Genomic DNA, 5,589 nt, shown 5'->3' with positions numbered 1-5,589 from the left:
CATGAATAGACAACGAATAATCCCAAATTAAGGAGGTGGACTTTGAGAGGAAGATTTATGATTTTTTCCTCTTTTCCTCTTTTTGAGAGTGTGTATGCTTCTGTCTGTATAGCTTTGCTTCCATCATTTGCCCTAGGGTTCTATCCGTCCGTTTTTTTAACATTATTTTTTCCCTTAATAATTATTTTAATAACTTTATTATATTTTATTTTATTTTATTATACTTTATCTTCTTTCTGTTTTCCTTCCTTCTCCCCTTCCTCCCTCCCTCCCTTCTTTCCTTCTTTCTTTGTTTCTTTCTTTCTACTTCTACTAATTATTTCTTTCTACTTCTTCTCCCTTTTATTCTGAGCCGTGTGGATGAAACGCTCTTGGTGCTACAGCCAGGAGTCAGTGCTGTGCCTCTGAGGTGGGAGAGCCAACTTCAGGACACTGGTCCACAAGAGACCTCCCAGCTCCACATAATATCAAACGGCGAAAATCTCCCAGAGATCTCCATCTCAACACTAGCACCCAGCTTCACTCAACGACCAGCAAGCTACAGTGCTGGACATCCTATGCCAAACAACTAGCAAGACAGGAACACAATCCCACCCATTAGCCGAGAGGCTGCCTACAATCATAATAAGTCCACAGACACCCCAAAACACACCACCAGACGTGGACCTGCCCACCAGAAACACAAGATCCAGCCTCATCCACCAGAACACAGGCACTAGTCCCCTCCACCAGGAAGCCTACACAACCCACTGAACCAACCTTAGCTACTGGGAACAGACACCAAAAACAACGGGAACTACGAACCTGCAGCCTGCAAAAAGGAGACCCCAAACACAGTAAGATAAGCAAAATGAGAAGACAGAAAAACACACAGCAGATGAAGGAGCAAGATAAAAACCCACCACGCCTAACAAATGAAGAGGAAATAGGCAGTCTACCTAAAAAAGAATTCAGAATAATGATAGTACAGATGATCCAAAATCTTGGAAATAGATAGACAAAATGCAAGAAACATTTAACAAGGACCTAGAAGAACTAAAGATGAAACAAACAACAATGAACAACACAATAAATGAAATTAAAAATACTCTAGATGGGATCAATAGCAGAATAACTGAGGCAGAAGAACAGATAAGTGACCTGGAAGATAAAATAGTGGAAATAACTACTGCAGAGCAGAATAAAGAAAAAAGAATGAAAAGAACTGGGACAGTCTCAGAGACCTCTGGGACAACATTAAATGCACCAACATTTAAATTATAGGGATTCCAGAAGAAGAAGAGAAAAAGAAAGGGACTGAGAAAATATTTGAAGAGATTATAGATGAAAACTTCCCTAATATGGAAAAGGAAATAGTTAATCAAGTCCAGGCAGCACAGAGAGTCCCATACAGGGTAAATCCAAGGAGAACCACGCCAAGACACATACTAATCAAACTGTCAAAAATTAAATACAAAGAGAACATATTAAAAGCAGCAAGGGAAAAACAACAAATAACACACAAGGGAATCCCCATAAGGTTCAGAGCTGATCTTTCAGCAGAAACTCTGCAAGCCAGAGGGATTGGAAGGACATATTTAAAGTGATGAAGGAGAAAAACCTGCAACCAAGATTACCCAGCAAGGATCTCATTCAGATTTGACGGAGAACTTAAAACCTTTACAGACAATGAAAAGCTGAGAGAGTTCAGCACCACCAAACCAGCTTTACAACAACTGCTAAAGGAACTTCTCTAGGAAGAAACACAAGAGAAGGAAAAGACCTACAATAACGAACCCAAAACAATTAAGAAAATGGGAATAGGAACATACATATCGATAATTACCTTAAATGTAAATGGACTAAATGCTCCCACCAAAAGACACAGATTGGCTGAATGGATACAAAAACAAGACCCATATATTTGCTGTCTACAATAGACCCACTTCAGACCTAGAGACACATACAGACTGAAAGTAAGGGGATGGAAAAAGATATTCCATGCAAATGGAAACCAAAAGCAAGCTGGAGTAGCAATTCTCATATTAGACAAAAGACTTTAAAATAAAGACTATTAGAAGAGACAAAGAAGGACACTACATAATGATCAAAGGATCGATCCAAGAAGAAGATATAACAATTGTAAATATTTATGCACCCAACATAGGAGCACCTCAATACATAAGGCAAATAGTAACAGCCATAAAAGAGGAAATCGACAGTAACACATTCATAGTAGGGGGCTTTAACACCCCACTTTCACCAATGGACAGATCATCCAAAATGAAAATAAATAATGAAACACAAGCTTTAAATGATACATTAAACAAGATGGACTTAATTGATATTTATAGGACATTCCATCAAAAACAACAGAATACAGATTTTTCTCAAGTTCTCATGGAACATTCTCCAGGATAGATCATAACTTGGGTCACAAATCAAGCCTTGGTAAATTTAAGAAAATTCAAATTGTATCAAGTATCTTTTCCGACCACAACGCTATGAGACTACATATCAATTACAGGAAAAGATCTGTAAAAAATACAAACACATGGAGGATGAACAATACACTACTTAATAACGAAGTGATCACTGAAGAAATCAAAGAGGAAATAAAAAAAATACCTAGAAACAAATGACAATGGAGACACGACGACCCAAAATCTATGGGATGCAGCAAAAGCAGTACTAAGAGGGAAGTTTATAGCAATACAATCCTACCTTAAGAAATAGGAAACATCTCAAATAAACAACCTAACCTTGCACCTAAAGCAATTAGAGAAAGGACAAACAACCCCCAAAGTTAGTAGAAGGAAAGAAATCATAAAAATCATATCAGAAATAAATGAAAAAGAAATGAAGGAAACGATAGCAACAATTAAAAAACTAAAAGCTGGTTTTTTGAGAAGATAAAGAAAATTGATAAACCATTAGCCAGACTCATCAAGAAAAAAAGGGAGAAGACTCAAATCAATAGAATTAGAAATGAAAAAGGAGAGGTAACAAGTGACACTGCAGAAATATAAAAGATCATGAGAGATTACTACAAGCAACTCTATGCCAATAAAATGGACAACCTGGAAGAAATGGACAAATTCTTAGAAATGCACAACCTGCCAAGACTGAATCAGGAAGAAATAGAAAATATGAACAGACCAATCAGAAGCACTGAAATTGAAACTGTGATTAAAAATCTTCCAACAAACAAAAGCCCAGGACCAGGTGGCTTCACAGGCGAATTCTACCAAACAGAGAAGAGCTAACAGCTATCCTTCTCAAACTCTTGCAAAATATAGAGGGAAGAATACTCCAAAACTCATTCTACAAGGCCACCATCACTCTGATACCAAAACCAGACAAGGATGTCACAAAGAAAGAAAACTACAGGCCAATATCACTGATGAACATAGATGCAAAAATCCTCAACAAAATACTAGCAAACAGAATCCAACAGCACATTAAAAGGATCATACACCATGATCAAGTGGAGTTTATTTCAGGAATGCAAGGATTCTTCAATATACGCAAATCAATCAATGTGATACACCATATTAACAAACTGAAGGAGAAAAACCATATGATCATCTCAATAGATGGAGAGAAAGCTTTCAAGACCCATTTATGATAAAAACCCTGCAGAAAGTAGGCATAGAGGGAACATTCCTCAACATAATAAAGGCCATATATGACAAACCCACAGCCAACATCATCCTCAATGGTGAAAAACTGAAAGCATTTCCACTAAAATCAGGAACAAGACAAGGTTGTCCACTCTCACCACTCTTATTCAACATAGTTTTGGAAGTTTTAGCCATAGCAATCAGAGAAGAAAAGGAAATAAAAGGAATCCAAGTCGGAAAAGAAGAAGTAAAGCTGTCACTGTTTGCAGATTACATGATACTATACATAGAGAATCCTAAAGATGCTACCAGAAAACTATAGAACTAATCAATGAATTTGGTCAAATTACAGGATACAAAATTAATGCACAGAAATCTCTGGTATTCCTATACACTAATGATGAAAAATCTGAAAGTGAAATCAATAAAACACTCCCATTTACCACTGCAACATAAAGAATAAAATATCTAGGAATAAATCTACCTAAGGAGACAAAAGACCTGTATGCAGAAAATTATAAGACACTGATGGAAGAAATTAAAGGTGATACAAATAGATGGAGAGATATACCATGCTCTTGGATTGGAAGAATCAACATAATGAAAATGACTCTACTACCCAAAGCAATCTACAGATTCAATGCAATCCCTATCAAACTACCACTGGGATTTTTCACAGACTAGAACAAAAAATTTCACAATTTGTATGGAAATACAAAAGACCCCGAATAGCCAAAGCAATTTTGAGAACGAAAAACGGAGCTGAAGGAATCAGGCTCCCTGACTTCAGACTATACTACAAAGCTATAGTAATCAAGACAGTATGGTACTGGCACAAAAACAGAAAGATAGATCAATGGAACAGGATAGAAAGCCCAGAGATAAACCCACACACATATGGTCAACTTATCTTTGATAAAGGAGGCAGGAATGTACAGTGGAGAAAGGACAGCCTCTTCAATAAGTGGTGCTGGGAAAACTGGACAGCTACATGTAAAAGTTTGAGATTAGATCACTCCCTAACAGCATACACCAAAATAACCTCAAAATGGATTAAAGACCTAACTGCAAGGCCAGACACTATCAAACTCTTAGAGGAAAACATAGGCAGAATACTCTGACATAAATCACAGCAAGTTCCTTTTTGACCCACCTCCTAGAGAAGTGGAAATAAAAACAAAAATAAACAAATGGGACCTAATAAAACTTCAAAGCTTTTGTACAGCAAAGGAAACCATAAACAAGACCAAAAGACAACCTCAGAATGGACAATATATTTGCAAATGAAGCAACTGACAAAGAATTAATCTCCAAAATTTATAAGCAGTTCATTCAGCTCAATAACAAAAAGACAAACAACCCAATCCAAAAATGGGCAGAAGACCTAAATAGACATTTCTCTAAAGAAGATATACAGACTGCCAACAAACACATGAAAGAATGCTCAACATCATTAATCATTAGAGAAATGTAAATCAAAACTACAATGAGATATCATCTCACACCGGTCAGAATGGCCATCATCAAAAAATCTAGAAACAATAAATGCTGCAGAGGGTGTGGAGAAAAGGGAACCCTCTTGCACTGGTGGTGGGAATATAAATTGATACAGGCACTGTGGAGAACAGTATGGACGTTCCTTAAAAAACTACAAATACAACTACCATATAACCCAGCAATCCCAATACTGAGCATATACCCTGAGAAATCCATAATTCAAAAAGAGTCAAGTACCAAAATGTTCATTGCAGCTCTATTTACAATAGCCCAGAGATGGAAACAACCTAAGTGTCCATCATCGGATGAATGGATAAAGAAGGTGTGGCACATATATACAATGGAATATTACTCAGCCATAAAAAGAAACGAAATTGAGCTGTTTGTAATGAGGTGGATAGACCTAGAGTCTGTCATACAGAGTGAAATAAGTCAGAAAGAGAAAGACAAGCACCGTATGCTAACACATATATATGGAATTTAAGGGAAA

Source organism: Lagenorhynchus albirostris, chromosome 1 (genome assembly GCF_949774975.1).
Source record: "Lagenorhynchus albirostris chromosome 1, mLagAlb1.1, whole genome shotgun sequence".
In the NCBI taxonomy this organism is placed as follows: Eukaryota; Metazoa; Chordata; class Mammalia; order Artiodactyla; family Delphinidae; genus Lagenorhynchus; species Lagenorhynchus albirostris.
The sequence above is the reverse complement of the archived record's forward strand: the minus strand, read 5'-3'. Positions refer to the sequence as shown.